A 25,682-nucleotide genomic window follows, 5' to 3' on the forward strand; every position below is an offset into this window, starting at 1 on the left:
ATATATTGAGGTAGACCAGAGTATGAGAAACGCTCTGTAAAATCTCATTGTTTTATTTCTGCTCTGTGCTGTGCTTGTTTTAGCTGTGCCAGGAGCTCTGTACATAACTTTATCTACAGCAGGATGCAGGCGTGCTACTGTAATACTTGCTGTGGAAATGGGTGCTGTGTTAGAAGCAAGTAGCCCATGGTGGCTACTTGTGTGAATGCGAGGACTTATGTTAAAAGTTACCTGTGGCTGCCTTGCTGGTATAGACAAAATAGGAGTGGTGTCATTTCATTAGGTGTTTACACCCATATAATGTGCATTTCTTCACACATGCTGACACAAGGCACTGCACAATGATGTGACTGTGGGAGCCCTGTGCGTGTGTTGGTATAAATGCCTTTCTTCCAAAGCATTTCATGCTCTTAAGTAAATTGACTTGAGATACAGGATTAATCTGCAGTCTGAGTACTCAAAAGTTAGTTGGGTGCTCAAATCAAAGGCATTGCCTGATGTCTTCACAGAGGAATTTGCAAAATGAAAAATTATGGTCTTGATTTTAGTGATTTCTGGGCATCCTTGTCTTAGAGCTGCTGAGAACAGGCAGTCAGGCTGTAGCTTTGGTTCTAGAGCATGTTAATGGGGTTTGTTTCGTCTGTCACTGTAATGTTAGACTACAGCTGTAAAGAAGCACTTAGTGATGTAACCACGCGCAACTTGATTACATGCTAGTTTGATCGTCTGATCTTGCCCTTATTGAAGTAATGAAACTCTGCCTTTGAATTAAAACGGATTTGAATTTAAAAAAAAGTCTTATCCTAAATACAGTGGGTATATATATGTATGTGTCTTAGAGATCAAAAAGTTATACTGTTGGTGTTTAGTTTTTTAAAAGGGATATTGCAATGTTGGCACTGCAGTTTAAATTGTGGTATTCATTTGTAGTAAGGTTGAGCGAGCTCCCATGTCTGTATTTTAAACCTAAAATATTGACAGTAATGTAATCAAAGTCCTTATTTTTTTACAGAAGGTTTCCTGAGGCTGTCCCTCAGAAACCTATTAAATCTGAAAAAGAAACGAAAACGGATTCTCATAGGGCTGACTTAAAGGACGCAGGAAAATCCAGATCTCCGCTGAATTTCTCTCTCATTCTTGACATGAAACTAGCACGGACTTTATGAGCATTTCCTTGTTTCTTTCCATGTGTTATTTTTCAGCATTTATACAGGGGAATGTACTGGGAGACACTAGAGCTGTTAATGGTCTTATCTGTTCTTTTTTTCTTTCTTGGCGTTAGTCTTCTGAAACCATCTGCAAGGGCTCTTCTTGCCAAGGCCTCTTGTATTTAAACCTTTAGCATTCCTAATGTAAAGACCCACTTCCCCTAATGAACTGACTTGTCAAACACACGGATTTGTTTGAAAAAAATTTTCAAAAGGAGCAGTGTGAAGTTTTTTAAGAATGTATTACCATATTTCATAGCTGTGATGTGTACTTACTGGTGGGACTGGTGGCATAAGGCCTTTAATCCAACATTTCTTCCAGTTAGCAGACTCCATGACCCTTCATGTGCTACTTTTATTCTAGCCTGGAATACCTTCTAACCTCCAAAGTGTCAGATATGCTCATCAAAGAAAACTGTCCCATTGTTCTAAGTTTCTGACAGAATTTGCATGAATGTCAATAAATAAATGTTTGTAAATAGTCTTCTATTTTGGAATTTGTTGCTCAAATAAATTGTAGAAAGTACTTTTTAAAAGAAAAGGAAAAAAATTGTACCTAGTGGCATGGCTCCTACTTCACATGGTTTATTTGCTACTCATGACCTCTTCAAACACACTAAAAGTAGCGTCCCTTATTCCTCAGTCATAGGCAAAAGTTCTTAAAGGTGTCTTGAATTAATTTCTGCTTAGGCTTGTGAAGATGGGGCTGGACACTGACCTTTACTAAATACTTCAAACTCTCCATTGTGTTCTTTGTATGAAAATAAAATTTAGCTGACCCATGAATATGCCAGCTCTGCTTCCCCTTGTTCCTACCTGTCCTGCAAATGCCCTGAGCTTGGGGATAAGGTGTGCTTGCTTCTCTTGTTCTATTCTGTACTCTGATCTGCCTTGAGAGCACCACATATCCCACCCCCAGAGGAGGGAAGTTGAATGGCTAGTCAATTATTATTTTTCTTTCAGATGCAGAGTTATTTAGCCCAGGTGCTTCAGGAGGGGGAGAGAATTCAAGGAGCACTCAAGTGACCTTCACACTCACCCTTTCATGTGGTTTAATGTTGGCAGAACAGTCTGTGCTTTCAATGGGACCTGCCTGGTAACACTACAGTGGTTACACAACCATCCAAGTTTCCTTTGTGTGGTATTTTTTGCACAAGCTTTCTCTTGCAGGTGGAATATTTTTTCTGTCAGGAATATTCCACATGTGTAACTAAAGAGGACTTTTGTTTACCTTTAATCTCTGGCCCATTACCTTCTTTTCCTCTGTCTGCATACATGAAGGGATCCTTGTCATGTCCTATTTGTATTGGACATATGCCAAAGGGCTTTCACCGTAACAGAGACCCAGATGTGCTAAGCAGTAGTGCTGCAGAATGTAAAAACACAATTCTTGACCCAGAAGAGCTTACAGCCGATTTAGGGCACTATTTAAAGGCAGAGTATGGGACATGAAGCTATGCTGAGCTTCCACTCGCTTCCACTGAGGTGGAGTGAGTGTTCAAGGCAATGCAGCCGGGCAGTGGTGGCACCAGAAATAAATCACAAGTTCTTCGAATTGCAGGTTATATGTCTGCTGCATAGGTAATCAGAGCTTGACCAACTTAAAGGATCAAGTCCAAAAGAAGCAAGTCTATGATGCATATTGCCGTAGGATAGTCATGGAGACTTTTCCCTTGGTTGAGAAGTTATGTGGCTGCTGTGCAGAGTAAGGTTTGCTATTAAATACAGGAATGAAGTTCTATTACTCATTTGGCCACAGTTGTTTAGAGTCAGTAAACAAATATTTATTCTGTTGCCTTAGTTTCCCTAGCTATCCAGCAGTCACATCAGGACAGCCTGGCTCTAGAGACTTTTGTCTTGAGGGCAAATTGTTACCTTGAATTGATTTGATTTCATTGAAGTATAAATAACATGAACAAGCTGTTACAAGTTTATAACAATATCTCCTATACATGGTTGTGCTGTCAAAACAGATGGTGCTACCTCTGGCTCCAGAATTAAAGTAAGGCTGAGAACATGTTTGTTGTTTCAGTGTTAATCCTGGAAACAAAGTAGTAATCTAAGAATTCAACAGCAGCATTTTCTGATACATTTTTTTAAAAAAGCAATAAATAGCAATAAAACAAGGAATGTTCTTTGTACTTGGTAAGAGGAAAAATCTGGTATGGAAAATCATAAAACCTGGAATTGGAACTATGTTTTCTCCTGGTTTAGGTCTTTCGTGTTTCCGACTGGGATAAAATTGTTTGATCTTACCTTTATTGTTCCGTTTTCATCATAGTTAATTGCTTTGCTTTCCTAAAACTGTAGTGAAAACCATTACAGCCTCTACTTAGGCGCTGGCTTTTCTAGCAGTTTGTGGCTGTGAAATTTACAGTTGGGCAGAGTCTGTTGAGTGATTTTCTTCTTACTGTTCTTGTGGTGCAAAGGATGAAAATAACATTCTGTTATGAAGAATGAAAATGTTTCCAATGTTGTGTTGAAATCAGTGTCATCTAGGCTTGGTTTTTTGTTTGTAAACTGCTCAGAATATACTGTAATCTTGCATTCTGTAAGGGATTTAATTTAGATGAAATTCCCATATGCTGTGAAGTGGGTTGTAGTATACTTGTTCAGCCCAGTACAGCCTAATTCATACTGTTTTCCAACCTAGATCCTGTTTGTGGCAGCGCACAAGCAGATGCCTAGGAAAATCCTTCAGAGCAGGATAAGCACATAATAACACTTCCCTCACTTTTCCAGTGATCCACTTCATTTCTGAACCTTTGTAAACTTTTATATCCTAAGGGAATGAGTTCTACAGTGTAATTACATGTTGCAATTTCATTTGACATCCCATACCTCTTGTATTATGAGAGCTATTGAACACTTGTTTCCTATCTAACTTCTCCATGACTTCTAGTATCTCAAAGATCTTCATCATACTCTTAGCTGTCTCTTTTCCAGACATAGCACTGATGTATTTAGTTGTTCATCTGAATGGAAGCTATTTCATTTCGTTGATTGTCTTTGCTGTCTTCTGTACTTTTTCTAGTATGACAGCTTTGTTGTGGTGGAGAGAAAAGGGAGCAGACTTGTTCCTTTGTTAATAATTCTTAGCATTTGATTTGATTTTTTTTTTTAACTGCTAATGAAGACTGAGTTTATGGGTTTACAGAACTGTCAATTGAAACTTCAAAAATCTCAGTTCTGAGTAGTAATAGCAGTTTCCAAGTCAATCAGTGTGTAAAAATTGAGGATCATCTTTGTGTGCATTACTTCACATTTGTCAGTCTGGAGTTTTCTCTGTTGTTCTATCAGAGTCACTCAGCACATTGTGAGAACCCTCTGCAATTCTTTGCAGTCCAGTTATATTTTTATTATTAGAGAAGCTTTATTAACAGAAGCAGACTTTGTCATCTTGGTATTCGCCCCTTTTCCAGATGACTTACGAATATGTTGAACAGCTTAGCCTTTAGCAGAAATCTATGCTATCTATGATCTCCACGTGATTGCTGCTTGAACAGTGGGACCACACTGGAGGCTTCCTGGATTAGATGGGTTTAATTTTGTATTGTTCATTTTTGAACATTTAACCAATTCAACTTGTATATTTCTGTCCCCTGGCAGATTACTTTTATAAGAACTTTCACTGATGTGTGTGATTGGAAGCCTTATGGAAATCCAACAAGACTATATCAGTCATCTATTTCTTGTCCATATGCTCTGTGACTCTTTCCAAGAACTGTAGCAGCTCATGAGTTGCGATTTTCTTGTAGAAACACGGTGTTAACTCTTCTTCCATATGTTCTGTTTATGTGTGTGTCCTTAAATTTTCCTTATTACTTCTGGCAGTTCTTCTGCAGCGGAAGCCTGAGGTTCTGGTCCGTATTTCTTTAAATTATCCCCTGAGTGCTTTTAAAAATTGATGCTGCGGTTTGCTACCTTCAGTTTCTCTGGCATCAAGAGGAGGTTACAGTCAAGCTTTTTCATTTATTTCCCATAGTACTCAGGTGTTTAATTTCTGTCACTACACTTCTTTCTGCCTTCTACAAGTACAAAAGGAAGAAAATCTAAGTCAGAATTCATATTTTTTAATGTGAATTGGATCAAGACCACAAGCCAAGTGGTCCTGGGCTGTTGTGGGAGCACTGGGACAGTTTTCTGACCAGTAAAGCTCCACAAGAAATAACTAATGGGTGCTGCTGGTTCAGAGGAAAAGGGAGAAGCCTCTTGTTGTTACTGGCAAACTACCCTTCCCTGCAGAGGACATCTTAAAATTGAATAATTTGTTTTGTCTCTATGGCTCAACAAGGATTTTAATGGACTGGGTGAATTCAGCATCTTGCCACAGGCAGTGGACCTTCTGCCTGGGTTATTGGGTAGGTGCAAGCTCTGTTGTGTGAGAATGTTTAGGAGTCATTTAGAGGGAGAAACAGTGCATTGTTTTAAATGGCTCGTTGTGTAGGATCACATGGAGAGAGAGGCCTACCTTCTCAGCTTGTCTAGGACACTGATAGACTATGTAGAGTTGCAGAGAACTTAACCCAGTTGGTTAATACATGGCTTCACACTTCCGTTGCATGTGTGTTGTCAAAGTGCTTAGCAGCACAAAAGTGTATTAGCTGTGTGGAATAGTTGAGGACCATGTTGACTTCTTCAGTGTTGTTTTTATGTTTGCAGCAGGTTATTGTTGATGAAATTTCTTAGCTGTCTATGTCAATACTACTATAATAGAGCAAAGTTTTTCTTGACCAGCAGTTTTGCAGAGGAGAGTTAGTTGTTTCCTATCTCTGCCACTACCCAAGCCAGTAGAGAATTGGATTTGATGGAAGATAAATGAATACTTCTTCCAAAGACACTTCATAATAATTTTGTCCTAATTTTCATTTGCACTGGTAACTGCTGTAGTTTTTCTCCAACTCAGAACCATGGCAATGAGCAAAAATTAGACTTTCCTGTATATCTATTGTCATAAACCAATTGTATCCTTTACTTTTTTTATTTATTCTGTTTGCGCTGCAGTTAAACGTGTAGTAGGCTATCAGAGGTCTAGATTAAAGTCATAAAGATGTAAAGAGAGTGTTATGTGTGACACAAGATACAGGCAATTGGTTCACACTATTTGGTGTATGACTGGCTGTTTTCGAGACAGATTGTGCATGTTTCCACTTGAGCTCTCTGTCTCAAATACATATAGGATATGTGCACTTTATAGAGACAAACTCTTCTGGTATTGTTTTGTCTATAGTATACACAGGGAGTCAAAAAATACCTATGTTCATTCTAAAAGGAGTTGGATATTTTTCAACGCAGTTGAATTTTTTTTTTAAGCTTGGCTAAGTACTGAATTCTTTTGAAGCCAGTTTCTTTTTACCCTCTTTGCCCTTATCAGGACTTTCTTCACCCAACTGCTGACATATAATGTTAGCATCTTTATAGGTTACTGACCCCATTTAAAAACTCCTTTTCAGTTACAGAAAAGGCCAGAATTATCAGGGAAAGAATTGCACGCATTGTAAAACACAGTACAGGAAAAAAAGCCTGTGCCATTAACTAATTTTTTTCTCTCTCAGCCTTAATATTTTAGAATATGTTAGTCTGATTCTTGCATTTTGACAGAATGATTTAGGGTCTGCTTGCCGTATCTGTATGCAACAGTTTCTATTTCCTTTCATGTATGTTAGAGTGTTTGTATTTTACAAAATTTACAGTTTGCTCAAGGCAAAATTGTACAATCAAGTTTTGAATATATTCAAGGATGGAAAAACAAGGAGTTATGTGTGTACACATGTATACAGGCTTCACAATATATACTTTCATAGCACCATCATTCAGTTGCAGTAGAAATGTGCACCAATATGATTATGATATGAGCTAATTAGCATGATGTCATTCTACCTCTTCAAGTCCAAAGCTGTAGTTTCAAATGTTGCCACATCTCTCTTCTAGTTTGAATGCATCTGCTTCTAATGGAATACATTTTAGCGTGTCAGTATCACCACTATCTATGATACCTCTAAGATATATCTGTCTCTAGAAAATGGGATCATGTTGGTGCATGTTACTTATTACATGATGTTGTTATTGCAGTCCCCAGCAATAAGTCTTTTATTTGCCTAATACTATAGCTGGCTTCTCATCCAATTCACTGTAACATTTTGGCTATCCAATAATACAGGGATGTTTATGTTCCAATCTAAGTACAATTCATGATACACATTTAGCGCATAAAAAGCTTAAATTTGTATGATCAGTCTAGTAGGAAAGAACAATCTAAATATATACACTTGATACTTTCCTTTGAGCATAGACCTCTTCACATATCACACATGCTTAAACTTGGTATTACATGAGTGTGTGCAGTGAGACATTCATGCTTATTAGGGATTACATACTTCGTAGAATAATGTTCATAGTCAATATACAAGATTCAGTCTTAGCTAATTGCATTGTCAAATGTGCTTTTACTGTTACATTGATTTTTAAAAAGCTGGTGGTTATGTTTTCTGTTACATAGCCCCTTTTATCTAGTTTCTGTATTTAACGAATTTGAGATATACACGTGTTGAGAAGCATTGTGTTTAGCTTGCAATTGGTTGCCTGACAACACAGCATCAATCTTGTCCTTCTACACTGGAGATATTGTGGTGTTCTTGCCAGTCTTAAGAATACTTACACGCTTAGACTGAGAAAAAGGATCTGTCAGCAACATATTACACGTTTCCATCATGTTATTTTTGGGCACCTTGATAAGGAGTACCAATTATGTTACTGATAAAAATGAGGGTTTCAAAATGGAGTATTCAGATGTTGGGAAATGGCAGGTTTACAGTTGTATGGTGCTTGTCATGTACAGAATAAGGGGGGAGCCCTGTAGGAAACAAGTATGTAGTTGTGCAAGTGAAGGCTATAAAGCTTGGGAGTGTATGAAGGGGCAGAACTGAACCTATTCAGGTAGGTTACAGCGGGGTGTTCCTTAACTTGAAAGCTTGATTTAGCTTGATTTTGATATTAGTTCAGTTTCTCAGCAACCTACTGTTCTCCACTCTCACAAAAAAAAAAAAAAAGCTGAAGTGAAAAGTGTTCTTTTTTATAAACTATTGGTAAGCCACTGCCCCATCATATACGTTTAGATCATGAGCTTTCGATATGTGGTGGAGGTATTTGCCAGACTAATTTAATTGGTGGCAATAGGAGACTTACCCTGGAGGGGAACGGTTTGTTAATGCCATGTGCCGAGAGCTTACAGAAGATGTGGAGTTGTCGTACATAGGACCAGCTTCCACCTCTCTGATGCCGTGGATGCAGATGTTGGTGCTTTGGCAGAGTTACAGGCCCAACACTGTAGTGTTTATAATGTTGGTTCTTATTTCAGCATGCTCACAAAGTTTTATGGGACAAACAAAAGCCAGTTCCCCTGCTTTTGAAGGTCTTTTCTGCTTTGCAAAGGCTTCCTGTAAATAATGGCTTTCCGTTTAACCAGTCAAGATTGTTCAATAAGTGGTAGTAATGCTCAGTTTTCTTTCTTGGAGGAAAAAAAAAAAAAAGAAGCTTTTGTTAAGCTTGTGGGGACCCACAGCTTCTGATGGATGGGTGAAGTGATGAAAAATACAGTTTTCTACACTTGATGCATGGAAGAAGTAAAAATAATTAATGGAAAAATTGAATTTGTCTTTAAAAACACCTCTGCAGTCGAAGTTCTATTCTTCTTCATTTAAAATTTCTATGCCTTTCCTCACCCTTTTAGAGTGCACAAGGGAAGTAAAGGTTTAATGTCCTTCTGGAGAAAACAGAACTAGAACTGAACTTTCAATTACCTTCATTTAATGTTTTTCTGCCATTGAAAAATATGACAAACATTTTTCCTAGAAAAGTAAAAAGGTTTTTTGATTAAATCCAATTCCTCAGTGGGAACATCTGTGTTGAAAAATTTACCAGCTTTATTAAGAGTCCTGATTATACTGGGTTGTTAACTTCACACTCTAATATATGTAATATGACAGCATCTTCCCTTGCAGCGCATGCATACCTGCTGCTTATTCATTTCCAGAGGCCATGCTGGCTTTGACGCTTCCAGGACACACGTCACTAAAGATGTCCTGTTTCTCAATAATTCAAAATCTGAAAATTCAGAATGGGAGCCTGGTTTACTTCAGCATTTCTAGAGCTTTAGAACAACCATTCCTGAAATCTGTCTCATTTTGATAATTGCTTTTTTTTAATCCTAACACTGACAGCACTGTAAATGTCTCTAATTTTTGGTAGACTCTTTGACATATGACTTAGATTTATTAGAGGAGTTGAAGCATAAGTACATTAGGAGAATCTTCACGTGTGTAGCTCATTCTAGAAATTGATATTTTCCTTGGGATTTGAACTCTTTGTCAGTCAAAGTTTGGGTCCAGACCTTTACAATGTCTTCCAAAATTATTACCATTTCAATGTGCTGTGAAATCTGTTTATAGTCACAAACTTGGAGTAGCATCAAATGTGTCTCTTCAAAACTTCAGCAGAGATTAGAGATTACATTGTGACTCGGGAGGATTTAATCACAAAGATCATCTGACCTTTCGGTGGCTGGCAGACACATTAGTAAAATTCACCTCGTGTACATGCAGGACTTTTTTTCTCTTTAGTAGTTAAATGCTTTTTGCTAGCACTAAATGTGATTGAAACTAATGAAAAGATCTTTAGTTATGAGTAGTAGCAACAGAAGTAAGTTGTAGATCTGATTTTAATAGCCGTTCTTTATAAGTATAGCAGAGGAAAATTTTTATGTGTGTGGGGATTTCTCAGGTGATTAATCTTTACAGAAACATAGGATAAGTCTTTGTGTAATGGAAATAATGTTTCTCTTGAAAATATTATCGTTCACATGCTGCTTGAAAACTTAGTTTGCAGTAGATTTAGATGGCAATGTGTTCTGAATCGTTAAAGCAAAGAATATAATCGAGGCCAGTCTCCTCTCTGCAATTACAGAATTTAGTTTCATTATGTGCGATGTTAAATATTGACTAATTTTATTTAAAAGAAAGGCAAGTTCATCTTATTTAGCTAGTGATTGTATGGTAAGTGGATAAGAAGATACCCGAGTGAATCTCAGTAAATGCAGAAATGAACTGTAGATAAACATCTAACCTCCAGGTAGTACCTGTAAGACTCACTAGAAACCGACACAATGCTCTTTTTCAGGAGACTTGATTCTTCCCTTTCTGGCGCATAGTGAATACACTGGAGGAACAGCTGTTCTTTAATGTGGGAAACAGTAGACCCTGAAGGGGGGGATGGCCAGTCTAATTGTGTTTTTCACCACGGTTGATGCTGGGTGAATGGCAGTGCTGTGTGGAGAAAACAGAACTTGGCCTAACTTTGTGTGTATTGACTGATTTGTATAAGATTTTTGTATTTATACACACACACGTATGCAGTGTATGTGTCACAGCTGCATATAGTTGTATCTATGAAAACATACACAAATTTCTGTATAGGTGTGAGTTGTGGATTTTTTTTGGGAGAGCTCAGTTACGAATCTGAGTATTCCAGGACCTGGGGCTCTAGGCATGAACAATAGCACGTATGCCTTCATGCTGACCTAGACTGATTAAAATTATTCTTTCCAAGGGAAACTTCTTTAGCTTGTGTAGTGAACGTTGGGCGGACTTTTCTTCTCTGCTATATAAAGGTCCTCTGGAAAAGATTAAGTTTGAGATCTAAAAAGCAAGTCATCTTTCAGTAATAAAGTACAGAGTCTGTAAAAAGTATTCATTTATTGCTGGCTCTAGTACTAAAACCTATTATTATACATTGGACTATTTTTAGGAAAAAAAGGATTCATAATAAAATCCTGGTGACAGCAGTTTTTATGAAACCCAAGAGAAGACAATGTTTATTCTGTGACTTTCAGTAGCAATTCCTGTAGAGATTTCAGCTAAGTGTCTCGTACTGCAAAGCACTCTGAGCTCACGGGTAGTTTTTCCCCTCTCTCCCCTTACGAGAAAAGTCCTGTAGGATTTAACGGAGAGGAAATAGTAATTTCAAAAGAACTTGGAACATTTAGATGTTCTACATCCTCTTTTGGACCTTCAGTAATTTGACAGATCTTAGGAAATAATTTGATCCCAGTGTAGAATTAGAGAATGATTTAAAAACACAGAAGAAAATTATTCTCCACACAATACTGAGCATTTGCAAATCGGATGTGTGTTTGAGTGCAAGAAACAGAAGTATGAAGGGGCATGTGTAAGGTTTTTCCTTGCTGCCCTGCCTCAGTCCTAAACTGAGAAGAGTTTGGTATTGCAGTCAGTGCCACTGAGAATGCGTTTATGCTCAAAGCTTTCTGTGGAAAATGTAAAGAAAATTGGAACATCTTGAGTATATGGAAAGAATTTATCAATACTTTTCACTTTACTAACTTCAGCTTTCAGCAGACAGTATTACTTTTTATTTAAGGTAAGAATGAGGCTAAACCTGGAAAGAATGCGCACACAGAAGGTCAAAATGAAGACAAGAGAATGACGAGAAGAGGCAAAGCCTGGAGATGGAATAGTAGTAGTACAGTGGCATTTCTGAAAAGGATTTTAACCTACATGTATGACTTGACAGACTCAGTCACTAAATATTTCTTTTGTGTAGTGTATCTGCACTAGCTAATTGAAGATAGGTGGACTTAGAAGAGACAGCTTTTAGTTGCCTATTGAAAGCCAGCAGAGTGAAGAACTTTTTCAGATAAGGGAGGCAATTAATTTGACATCTCTCGTTATGACCTTATTTTCTTCTTTAGCATGCAGTGCTCGAAGAAAAGGAAGGGTTTGCTGGAATTGCTTGAGGAGGGCTGTATGTAGGCTTCTCAAGTTTGCAGCCAAGCATCACTTTTTAAATCCATCAGTGAGATAACTAGTTCTGTACAGTGCAGCTGCCCCTGAACAGCAACTTCCTTTAACCTATTTTTCTAAAAAACCCCTTAACTACCCAAGCAGGTGTCTCGGATAGCTAATGCCATGTTCACTTCAGGAATCTGGTGAGCAAAGGCTGGAAGAAATACTGACTGGATGGATACTGTGCTGTGCAGTCTTCTGAATTCTTCAGGCAAAAGTTTTTCTGTACAAAGTATGGTACTAGGAAGAATTCTGCAAAATTCCTAGTATGAAAGTCTTCAAAAGTTTACAGTTGCTGTCAAATATATTATTTAGGCAAAAGAATACCTCACCCTCCAAACTTTCAAATAATACCCTTCATGGGAGGTGATAGATATAATAAAGTCACTTTGTTGTGACACAGTGAAGAGTTAACTGATTTCATGATGTTCAGAAATAAAACAGGTCAGAAGTAGCTTTGAAAAACACAAGCTTTCAAATTTGATCTTTAAGAGAAAATCTGGTTTGAAACAATTGAGCTAGCTTTATATAGTATAGGAGTATAGGAATATAGTATTGGAGTATAGGAATGGGTGTGGTTTTAGGGCAGAGTTTAAAATACATGGATGTCTACTTTTTTTTAGGACAGCTTTTGCATGGCACAATGAGCCAGTGCCTGGCTATAATGTATTCAGTGAAAGTATTTTTTTCTCAATTAAAAAAGCTATATGCTTTGCAGTTCTTGTTTTTGTTACACACACACCCCCAACACAGAATTTAGCGGCTACTTCTATAAGAATCTCAGCTTAAACTTGTTTTTGTTTTAAATGAAAGTTCATAATACTATTAATGATGGCTACAAGCTTGTACACAGCTGGGGTGCTTTCTTGACCTACACTCCAATGGCAAAAGAAAAAACCCACCTCTTCCTTGTTAGCTGTTCTTTGGGCTTTTTTGCTTTCATGCCTGATGGACAGACGGGCTTCAGCTGAAATGGAATGGGTGAATTTGCTTGTAAGTAGTCTGGGTCAGGTTTGAACTGACAAACCTTGTGCTGCAGTCCTGCAGAACTCCAAGTAAGCTAGGCAACCCTCAGGGTGCTATTTAGAAGTGCTGATGTTCTCTGATTTACTGCCTTTTGCTGTTTCACTGCACAATCATTTATATATATATATTTTTTTTTAATGTTGGATTAACACTTTAAGATAAATTGTAAGCCTGGGGTACCTAGTATGTCACTGGGAGGTTGTTAATGATTTATGATGATTGTGGGTTTATTAGATAGTTGATTATGTCAAGATAATATAGAAGCATTTTGAGAATGCTATGCTTAAAAATTAATGTGTTAAACACATAAAAGATTTTATCAGCAGTAGAAATGTTAAATACGTTATGTCAATATTGCTTACTATTAAAAGGATTGCCTGTGTATATTAAGTGAAGCAAAGGGCTTTCTAGTTGGCAAAGGTAAAGAAGAAAGCTGACAGCTGAAGCCAGACAAACTGCATAGGTGATTTTTATCTTCCTGAATAATGGCCCATGACCTGCCTAAGTCTTCCTGCTAAAGTTACTGGACAGATTCTACTACCTGCTGTGCAGGGTGGATAGCAAGTTATAGTGGGGCTGGGGGGGGGAAAGACTTGGCAGCTCCTGTGTGCCTCTCTCCCTGTCTCCTGTTTCTCCAGACACTGCAGCACATAACTTGTGGGATTTTTCCTTCCTAACGCTACAGTGAAGTGTAACTGGTGAGCAAGCGCATTGCAGCGTGTGCTTCTGAAGGGGGGGTAGTTCTGTAATAGCCGTGGTGACCAAGCAAGTCATGAGCCTTAAACTATAGGGTGTAAGTCATTGTGGTGTGGTAGTGTTGCTTCTCTGTGGGAAGTGACAGGCCTGAACCGAACCTGCCGCTGGAAGTCTCAGGCTTGGGGACAGTGGTCTTTGGCACCTGAAATGAGAAGGTCAGCTTTGCAGGATGCAGAAAGCTTTCAGTGTCCAAGGTCCCTGAAGCAGTGGGACAGAGTTTGCACAATTGTTCTGCATAATCTGAAATGCCAGTCTGCATCAGAATATGTACTTATAGCAACTTAACTGATGATTGTTATCTCAGCAACTGAATGTTTGCACGTCACCTTTGCTGTTCCTCCTGACTACCCTGCCTTTGCATTGTTCTTGTGGATCATTGCTTGGGTGAAAGCATTGGGTAATTCTGTTGCTGTAAACATCCCAGGAATAGGTCATCTGAGTGAGTCTTGAGGTCACAGGTGGCACTGAAAGCCCTTCTGCTAGAGGAAGGGAGAGGAGACATGAAGGGTCCTGTGTGACAAGTGTCACTGCTGCCAGACAAATGAGCTCCATCAGTAAATGTGGGTTGGTAGAATGAGATTGGATGTAGTGGAATGACGTAGTTTGTGTTAGGTGTGCTGAACTGCTGGGGGGAGGAAGGACCTCACAGCATGAATCCATTAAGAGCGCATCTAAGAGGTTGTGTGTGACCATGGTACTCAGCTGGCTGGCTTTTGGGGTGGATCAGTTTTCTAGAAACAAGACACCAACAAATCCAAAACTCAGTCTTGTCAAAAGTTATTTCTCTTTGGTTAAATAAGTAGCTACAATATCAGTTGCTCTGCTTAATCCAAATAACCAGTTCCCCCGTCGTGATAAGGAAGGTGGGTTCTGACTTTGACTTAAATGAGTTCTGTGCAAATTAATTTTGAAGTTAATGGTGTAAGTCCTCACGTACCCAATGCTGGCCTGTCACCTGAAGGAAGTAAGCCAGGCTGGTCACCCCTGACCCCATGGGAACCAGTGACAAATCACATTGAACTTCATTTCCTATTTTGCTTTAGCAAAATCATCCTTACAAAATCCTCTAAAGTTCTTTAAACTTCGAATGAACTCGTTGATGCTAGAAGTGGAAATAGACTTGAGCTGATAGTTGTGATAATATTATTGCCTGTAGAAAAAGTATCTTTTTCTGCCTCAGATGCTGTCCTGTGGTTGTAACTCATTTTATCTCTCAGCCCTCGTCTTCATAATTTGTGCCTGTTCACCAGCATTTCATTCACTTGTTCTTTATAGGCAGTTTTGGCAGTTTATACACCAGTGTAATTTAAAAATTCAATAAAAATGCTTTTTACACAAATAATATTCAATAAAACAGTAACATTTCTTCAGGGTAATTCCTCAGATTCTTAATGAGCCACGCAGATCCTGTATTAGATCATGGCTTCTTGTAAAGGTTTTATAACTACACTCAGATGCTTTGTTTGGTGTGTAATCAGCTTTAATAATGGGTATGTAACCATTCACGGATGAGAAGAAATCCTATGGAAGAAACTAGAAGGGACTATAGAAACTTAATTGGGATATATAAACATTTTTCTAAATACCTATAAACACATAAACATCTGAATTGCTTTATGGCTCTTCTCAGTCATAGCTGAGTAGAAGATTCATTATTTAACCTGCAGGCTTTTCCCATAAGAGACTCTGCAGGACTTGCTGCCACCGAGCTACTGAACCATGCCCAGCTGAGGATTTGTCCTCTCTGGCCCATGACCGCCCCGTATCGCTGTGGGGCATGGGATGCCAGGGATGGTGTGACCACGTAGGCATCCCTGTGGCAGCTCTGCTGTCCGTGTGGTCTTCATGAGACATGGGTATGTGTAAAGGTGGTTTGAACACAAGACTCTCTCAGATCACTCACAGAAAATGTACTTGAAATAATATACTTATTTTAAAATTTGGGTATTTTGTAAATACTGTTTTTTCCGTTTTTGCTCTTCAATGATTTTATATTTCAGTGTGGTGTCCTAATGTTCTCTAAGGTATTAATTCCTTAAGGTTATGTCTTTAACACATGTGGTATAAGTAGTAATGTGTCCAGTTGAGGTTTTCTGAAATTTTCCATTTAAAGAAAACCAAAAAAAGGTCATCAAATGCTTCTAGCTTTGTCAAATTTAAGCAACTAAGGCTTAAGGAAAATGCTAGTATTATGTGTGTGTCTAGTGTGATATATTTTTTTTTTTTATATGTAGGTAGATTTGGAGAGTAGGAAGAAAGGAAAAATTTAATCTAAAGTAGTTGGACTTTCTGGGAATGATGAAAAGCAAGGATATGTTGTTCTCCCCCTCCTTTAGAACTTCTTTGTGACATTTTATTCTGAGGTACTGAAGTATGTTTATAATCTGATGTGAGGAGACACAATCTGTAAAAGACTAACTTTGCTAACTGTGGAGTTGTGTTTTTCGTGTAATTTTGAAAATCCAACTGAATGTGACCAAAACGTAACCCTCTGGAAACCCCAGTTTCCCAAACTGTTACTAGGATGTGATGAGTGCTCTGAAGCTGCTATCGAAGTGATCCCTTCCACTTGCAGTTCCTGCGCAAGTGTTGAATATAGTCCATAGTGACGGACTAATGCCACACTCTGTGCATTTTGTCACCAGCATGTGGTGACAAAAAGGGGCCCTTACAAATTAATCAGGTAATTAAGGCAATTAAAGGCTGTTCTGGAGAGCTGGATTTTATCCTTTCTGAGTCCACAGAATTCCTGACTGACACCAGACAAAGCACAAACCATTTGCTTTGCAGGTGGCTGTGGTTCAGTTTCTGGGCACCTTGATGTGCCTTGCAGAAATGCTGAGTGCTGGCTGTAACTTAGAGAGGTCTGTGAAAATCCAGATCCCAAACCAAAATGCAAAGTCCACTGACAGAATCACGCTCCTGGTTATGACACTGGGTCTGCCAAAATAGGTGTCAGTTCTATCTCTTTTGGTTTTCATGTGTGTGAAATAGCATCGGTATAAAAGTGAAAAAGTCTAAAGGGACAGAAGTCTGTAGGGAAACAGACTTCTCTATCCATTGTAAGATGTAAAGTACACACTGTGTGTGACCACGTAGGGCAATCAGAAAGTACTAATGTTGTTTATGCAATGTTTTGAAATACTTGCTTGTTTAAATGTCTAATTCTGTGTTTCATTTTCTGATGCCTGCTTTTTTTTTGGCTTATTTTGAGGTAGTTTGTGAGTACACAGCAGACACGAGCTCTGCCTGTCCAGGGAGCAGGGTCTGAGTTGACATCGGGGCTTGAGGGAGCTGTGCTTGCTCAGTGAAGAGAAGCTCCTATTAGATTGCCTCTTGGCAAAGAGAATGTTAAAGCGTGGCCTGGTGGCAGCTTTGTAACTGCTCTCCAAGTAATAATTGGAGGTGACATCATCTCACTGGTGATACAAGGGGCACCAGACACAAATCAAGTCCTGGGAGGTTCAGACTGTGCGCTGGGAAAAATTCTTCACTAGGACAGTGCCACGCTGGGCAGGTCACCAAGACAAGAGTCTTCAAACTCAAATATCTTTTATAAGGGCTATTCTTTCCTGCCCCATGATGGCAACTGGGGATACTGATGACTAATCTCTTTAACCAGCAGCTCTTTAATTGCCCAGTTCTCGGGGCTTCTTTCACTTCCTAGACAAGGGCTAGGGAGGAAAATGAGGCAAGAGTTTACAGAAATGGATATGATAATTGGGGGGGAAGGGGGGAGTACTAGAGTTTATCATAATTTATTAATGCAAAAGGCTTAACTTCTGTTAGCATTAGGGTTTAATAACGGCCCATTAGCTCTTTTTTGCATTCTTTTCCAGGAATGAGAACATGATGTGTCTTCTCTGTGGCTGTTTCTTCAATAAAGGGCATTCCTGTTTCCCAGGCAGAAATGTCATAAAGAGGTAGGTACAAGTGAAGAGATTATTCCTCATCATCTCATTCGCTGACAAATGTAGAACAGAACACAGTTCTGTTCACAGCTACCAAGGACAGGAAACTGAATTGCCTGTAGGCATTCACTTCATTGTGAATTTATGGTGTGACTATAATATTTGCATTAATCCCATCAGCACAAAGCATACATAAATGCATTCAGAATTATTTTGTCTTGCTCATACAATTTACATTAAGTTCCATATGCAGAATTGTATTTTCACAGCAATTTTTACACATAATATTCAAATTTTTTTCCCCTTTCTCCCATCAATATGTTGCATATTTTTAAGCCTAGCTGGGCTCAGTGCCAGCAAGGAACTACAAGGATCTATGGCAACTGCCACATTTGCACTTTTCATTTACAAATCAGTAACTAAATTCTCATTAAATATTCTTAACCAGCCTGTTCAACATATGTTTGCTTGGGTATTAGTACTTATAAGTTGAAACAAATTAGATCAGTAGCTAAATTTGCTTCCTAATAGCCAAAGATATTTGAGAAAGAAGAGATTTTGAAGTGTAGAAGTGGCAATGCCACCTTTCTCCTTCATTCTTTTAAAAATGGGACATTCAGCTCTGCCTAGGCAAATTAAAAAGGTGGGAATTTGAACTCCCTCCCCACATTTTACTTCTACGGGCAGACTGGTGTAGGAAGAGCTTTGAAATGAAGCCAGCAAACATCCACTAACTGGCGTGGCTTGCAAATTAATTTTTGTTTTGAGACACATTTTCTTCTATTTCATTCTCCATGTTTCTCCCTTTCAAATGTAAAAGAAAAAGTATTTAGTGGATTTATTGGACTCTTCCTTGTGGAGAAGCATTTTTATCTTTGACTTCTAACAGCACTGACACTAATTGCAGAAGGAACCACTTGACAAAAGAAAGTGCGAAATCATGGATGTTAGATTGTGTAGACCCTTAAAAACGTTATTGTCTCTGCTTAAATAGTCGTTTCATGCACTTGCAAAGATTGTTAATGATCTGCTTTTAATTAGTTTCATTGTGTTATCAAAACCGTAGTGCAAATCTTATCATTATGTTTTCAGGTTGGTGCTACTTCATGTGAAATTCAATAGCAGCTCATCCATAATGTATCAGAGATCCCTCTGTATCAGCGGGAGCGTGTTGCCTTTCCACAGGCTGCGAGGGTGGTTGTGGTGCATCCAGTGATGCTCGTGCCACGCGGAGTGTCCGGGTTCCTGGGTTCTGCTCCTGGCTTCTGTCTGGTTGCAATGTCTAACTCTCATCGTCTTTATCTTTGTTTCCACATCTCTAAAATGGGTTTAATGTTTGTATATTTTAAAAATGTTCTGTACAGATTTAATTTATGCTTGTAAAAACCTTTGATATATATTTCTGTAAGTGGAGATTAGTACCAAGTAACAGCTTGGGGTTTTGAGCAATTTATACTTTTTAGTTATATCTTCGTTGAACTAAGGCAGATGAAACTGTGACACAGTATCTTCAAGTTTCTGGAGCAAAATTCTTCAGGAAAAAAACCCCCCTTAGTTATAGCCACATAATACGGGACTGACAAGTCTTTCATTTTTTTAGTAGTCTTGCCCCACCCATGATCTTGCTTTTGATTTTCTAAGATAAGACAACCTTTTTCCCTGGAGAGACCTGGACACACAACTTCCTTAATTCAAAGCCAGAAGAATCAGTTGGGAACCATATGTTGGTAACATCCAACTGCAGCAAAATAGCTCTTTGTGTTAACTAGATGACAGTGTCAGTTGGGAAGCATAGCTGAAATATAACATACAGCATCCTCTGACACCTAAAATAAATGCAACTGCAAAGATCCCTCTTTTTAAGAAAAAAACCCCAAACCAACAACCCACCAGGCATGCTTTGTTAAATGTGGATCCTTAAGCCACTGGTCCCACAAGTGTGTGGAGCAGTGGGGGGGGATTTGGCCCCTAGTAAGAGACTTCTCAGAGCCACTGGAATTCAGAAAATCAATCTGATGCATTCTTTTTTCAGGGCATAAACTGAACTACAGGGAAGAACAAATGCTTTCTTTTCAGCTTATCTTTGGAAGCAGGTTTTTCTGTCCGCTGCTCTGACCCAGGCTTGCCCGGTGTGTTCAGCGTGTGACCTGCATACCGGGGGTATGTGAAACTGGATCAGCGGCCGAGCAGGTGGTGGGGAACAAAGCATCACAAAGGAAAATGTTGAAAGCATGTTTGAAAGCACTGTAACTGCAGGAGTGGTTTGTTTGTTTTATAAGCACATTGGTGTTGAGAGGAAAAGAAAAAGGAGAAAACAAAGATCCAGAGCAGCAGCACAGGCATTAACTGCCCTTCTCTATGCTGGAAGACATTACTTGCAGTTTCTTCAGGTGAAAGGTTGATTTCAAGATTTATTTTCCTTCTGTAGGAAAGAGCTTATAACCAATTATTGCCAAGTAAACTGAAATAGGTGAAGAATTAAGACTTCTTTTTCAGATGGGGAAGTTTGGTTGTTTAATGATTTCGTTTTTAAGAAATACATATCCTTTATAATTCTGTGGGACCAAAGAAAATGTTCTAAAGTCCTACTTGATTGTTTTAAGAATACACTGAAAACCTTGGGAAAGCGTCTCTTCAAACTCTGTCTGCAGTACTCCAGTGACACTAAGCTATTTTTCACACAAAGTCGAACAGAGCAGAAGTGGCTTTTATTCTGACGACAGTTTGCATGTTTAGTTTGCTGCGTTTTTCAATACCGGTTAAAGCTTGTAAGTAAATCTGTGATGCAGTGCAAAAAAAAGTTCAAGGCTAACATGTTTTGGAAGAAATAACAACTTTGTTTTTTAAAGAATCATAAAATTTCTTTTATAAATGTCAGCTGTTGACTAGCTCCAGTACATGCTGGATGATATTTGTCTGAAAATCAGTTGGCCTAGACTATTTCCATTATTACCAGCTAGCATAAATATTCTGTGATCTTCATCTAAACTTTGCTTGCCTTGTCTGTTTTATAGGTATTTATTACACAGCTGCAGACAGCTCTCAAAATTGGCAATATTGTGTTTTAGCTAGTGGTTCAGGATTATCAAACTTTTTTTTGAGATAAATCATCCAACACTGTATTCCATATCTAAACTGCTTTCATATATGAAATTGGGCTGAAAATCTTGAGGAATGGACTTATATGTATGTTAAGACTTTCCCCATCTCTGACCAAGTCAAAAATATTTGATAAAACATTGTGTTCTGTGATTAGTGAAGGTTTAGGACAATGTTTTTTGTGTACAGTTGCGTACCTTACTGTTCTCCCAGTCATGACTGTTTGTTGCAAGTAGACTCACTTTTCCTGGATCTTTACAATTAATTTTATCATAGTAAAAATGTGCCATTGCGATGTGAGAGAGGAACAAGAGCAGCAAAACTGAACTGTTTCCTGGGTTGTCAAAAGAAGTCAAAACACAGATTTCCAATTATCTTTTATCACCATCTGTAGTTAAGAGGAGAAGAGTTAATAGTCCAGGCACAGGATGAGAACCAGGGTCACCTCTCCTGTTAGTGCAACATCCATGTGATAGTTAATTACAAAATAAGTTATTATAAGGGGGTGGCACTACTATTTCTGTTCAGTTGAACTGCTGTATAGAAAGTCTACATGATTTAAGGGGGGGGGAGAAGGGAGGAAGGCAAGTAATCAGTGGTTAATCTGAACCTTCCTTGTTGCTGTAGATTTGATAAACATCTGTAGACTGTTACTGCCATTCAGATTGAGCTGAATGCAGAGTAACTCCATGGAACTGCCAGCTGCAAGTGTATCTGAAACAACACCCTAGAAAAGCAGGCAGTTTGTGAGCTGCGCTAGTAAGTACGTACCCGTTAGTTTTGCAGTATGGCTGTGGAATATCCCAGATGGAAAGCACTCAGGGTTTCTGGTGAGAAAATTGTTTTGGTGGTTTTTTGGGAGTTTTTTTGTGTGGTTTGGTTTTAGTGTGGTTTTTTTTTTTTTCTTTCCCCCTTTTTCTTTTTTTTTCCTGTGGACTGGCACAGTTGCTGGAAGGAAGAATGGGGGACTATAACTTATATCTGCCAAACTGGAAATAGAAAGCTTTCAGGAAAAATATCACACACGAGTTACTGGTCTTAAGTTCATGCATGTATACAATTCCCAGTCACACTCTGTATTCTTATAGTCAAAGACCTAGGTCTCCAGCTATATTTGGAAAGTAATCTAAATTTATTAATTTATCACCTATGCCTCCACAAATTGACTGAGGGCTGTGATATATCTGTTGGAATGTGATGATTTAACTTTTGTTTCTTGAGTCATTCCTCTCCCTTTGTGTGAATGTACTATAAAATAACTAGGCATACTGATGGCTGACTCTAAGATCAGTCAGATAGCTTCCAAGATAAAAGATTTAACCTGCCTGCCTGGATAAAGTGTGAGTTGAGCCTTTTGTTTTATTCTCTGCATGGTCTTGAACATGGCCTTACTCCCAGAAAGGAATACTTTACAGAAATTCCCTGGGTGTATGCCATAAGCCATTCCACTCCACAGCAGACCATGCACTCCTGGATACTACTGCTCCTTCTGTCATGGGACAGAGAAGCAGCTTGCATCAAATCCTTACCAAAACCCATGGAAAATATACTCAAATTTACAATAACTTTGAGAGATGCTGGCTGTTACATTTAAAATTGCCCAATTTCAGTAAGGTAGAAATGCTCAAAGTGGAGTTCAGCTAGGAAAAAACCAACATGAATGCTTTATATATATATAAAAAAATAAAAAAAATCCAACATTTTTATATGTATACATATGAGGAAAAGAAAAAGACTAAAACTGTACCTGCATAAAAAATTAGGCATTGGACCACAGCCTCACTGGATAAAAGAGCTGCTAGAAATTCTGGCAAGTGTCAGAGATAATAGAAGGCTGATAAAGCTGAAAGATCAAGGATTTACTAGAACATCTAGGAAATAAATCCTTCTTACCTGGTTTGCAACTTGAATGATACCGACAGCATCAGTGTTATGCTGTTTAGGGAAAGGAATGACAGTGGACTGTGCTGTATTTGTTCCTCCTTTAAACAGGCAGAAAAGGAAAGTTCGCATCCATTCTTTCAGTTTGCAATCTCAAGTTTAGTAATAACTTGGCAAAGTGGGAGAATGTAATTTTTAAAAATGTAGTTTCTGATAGAGCTAATGAATTCGTTCAGTAGAACTAATTCTGTTTGGTGTGTAGCTCAGAGCACTGCAAAGAATTAAGGAATAAGCAAGCTGTATGTTTATCCTTGAATGAAAATAAGGATAAGATGGTCTTTTTGACTAATCTAGGCTGTATCTTGAACTCTAGTAAATAGAGTATATGACCCCAAAACTTCCAGAGAGAATCACAGGAGAATTTCTGGTTGCATGGACAATTTCTGACTCTCTTACCTCTTTCACAGTCTGCAAATGGGGACATAATGGAAAAGCAGAAAACCCATGAGCTGATCTTACACTGAAAGCAAGCTGAACTGTAGTGCTGAAGTCAGTCTGGATGGCTCTTCTGCTGCTCTGATTTCTGGAAAAAATTACACCTGAGAAATAGAGGCACACGGAGCTCCCCCTAATCTTTTCTCTATGTTTATATGTAATTTAGTTGTGAGAAAAGCTTGAGTTTGTGGGGTGAAGTCTATCCTAGTGGTAGGTAGGTACTAGGCTGCCACCTCTGCTTAAATTCTGCATTTCTTTGAAATGATAGAAGGTGAGTAATAAGCTACCATAAACCTGTGTCTGATTGCTCTAAGGCAGATGTCTTAGTGCTGAGATGTTCTGGGTTTCATACCGGGTTAAAGAGTTGAGGAAATATTTTGCATCCAGTGGAATCATTGACGAAGGGGCAGCTGCACATATCCATGTGGCTCAGGGATGCCTGGAGTTGTTTTATTAGAAAAAATATAGTTAGCAGTCAACCAGAAAAAGAGATGAAAATAAACACACTTAATAGGACTTCTTTGAGATGCTTTCTGCTGTTAATTCCTCCCCTCCCAGGTTTATACGACAGCTACTCTTTAAGAAAAACCCAGCAGGAACAGTTCTGAGAGGTCTTTAGCTCTAGGCAATGTTACAAAACATGTAAACTGTGAGCACAAGCCATTATTTTCCAAGCAGCTCTACTGAAGGATCATTTGTGTTCCAGTAATGTTGTTGGCTGTGATAGCTGTAGCAGTCGTCTGTTGTGTTCCGTGGTGACAGCTAGGGAGCTGGATATGACATTCTATCTTTTTTTTTTTTTTAACTTATGGCACTGATAAATTTAATAGTTAAATCATAACATTTTACATTGAGGCTATCTCCAACCTTCTGCATTTATTTACTTTGTGAAAACTGCTGAGTGGCAAGAAATATGTTTTTAACTGAATCTGTTTTTACACTGCTCTCTATTACTTGAAGATCCAACTGTCTGTGAACCAACCCAAGAACCTGGAAAAGTTGCAGAGGAGGCTACTGAGAGCTGGTATTCTGAATCCTCCTTTAGGAAGTTGTCCTGTGGGTGCTGGTGCCATCGTGGGGATTTTTATTTCATCACTACATGTAAGAGCGATTTCAGACAGTCGCAGCAGTACTGAGCGTGCCTACTTGCTGTCCTTCATGTAGTGGGTGAAATTTATCCTTTTCCTTGGTTGCGCTGGTGGTAATATCAAAAATCTTATGTGTAGATGGTGTAGCAATACATATTTTGATGTATCTGCTCTGGTTGGTTTGGACAATTAAAATCTTTCTGACAAAGCCCAAGAGAATGTAGCACAGAGCACACTCCTTTTGGCAGCCTGTAGAGCTGGCAACATAGAAAAACAAATAGAGGTTTTCCAATTTTATCTTAGTAATTACATGCTTCAGAAGCCACAGGACCATATTTAATGGCTTTAAGTACACTGTGGAAATAAGGAAAAGGAATGTGGTATTGGAAGAGTTGCTCAATTGAAAAAGCTTTAATCCACCTTTTAGCATATATATCTTTTATCTTACATTACCATGCACTACAAGAAGAAATGGTTTGTCCGAACTGATGTTTTTCAGCTTCACAAGATCATTCCTGCAGTTTTGATAGCCCTTCTGCTTACATACCAAAATTTGGTTTGTCTATTGTGGCAAAAGTAGTAAAATATGAAGCTAACCTAATAATATGTATAATGGTAACCCACATATGTTCAGCTGCTACTGTGAATGAATGTTTCCTAGTTCTCCAGTCCATCAAATATTTGAGGCAACAGATGTTTTCTGTTCTTGATAATTTGTTAACAGTACTTTGGCCACTTTATTTAAGAAGGATGCAATATGATGTATGCAGTCTTATACACATGAGAGAATTCCATTAAGTAGGTAGCTAAAGTGATTTCAAAAGTGTTTTAGTTAAATTAATGCAACAACATCTTACTGTAGACAAAGATGCTTGTTTCCAAGATCATCTGCAGTTTTGCTTAGCTGATTTCAGATATATTGTTTAAAGAGCAGTCATGCAGAAGGAATTTTAACTATACAGGTTTCTAAACAGACTGAATTCAATTGTTCTCATGTGCATAGTGGATTTGACGTTTTTTGTTACTAGAGAGCATTCATTGCCTTATGAAAGAAACAGCTAACCTCTTTTAGCTGGAAACGGGGATAAGTAGCTGGCAATTTCTATATTAAAAACTGCAGTGTGTACCTGAGAAAAAAAGCATAAGAATGGAATAGTATATGTTGTGTTGGTATTAATCTCTAACTCAGCTTTTCAGAATCTAAACCTGGAAGGCACAAGGTACTGTTAGAAAGAGAGGTGATTATAAACTCCGATTTTGAGCTGAGTGATTTAGTAACAGCTTGAGGTACTCTTTTTGCCTTAAAACCTGGATGAGAGCATTTTGTAATGAAATCTGAAACTGGAAGATGCTTGTATAGTT

This window comes from Balearica regulorum, chromosome 10 (genome assembly GCF_011004875.1).
Source record: "Balearica regulorum gibbericeps isolate bBalReg1 chromosome 10, bBalReg1.pri, whole genome shotgun sequence".
NCBI classification, from domain to species: domain Eukaryota; kingdom Metazoa; phylum Chordata; class Aves; order Gruiformes; family Gruidae; genus Balearica; species Balearica regulorum.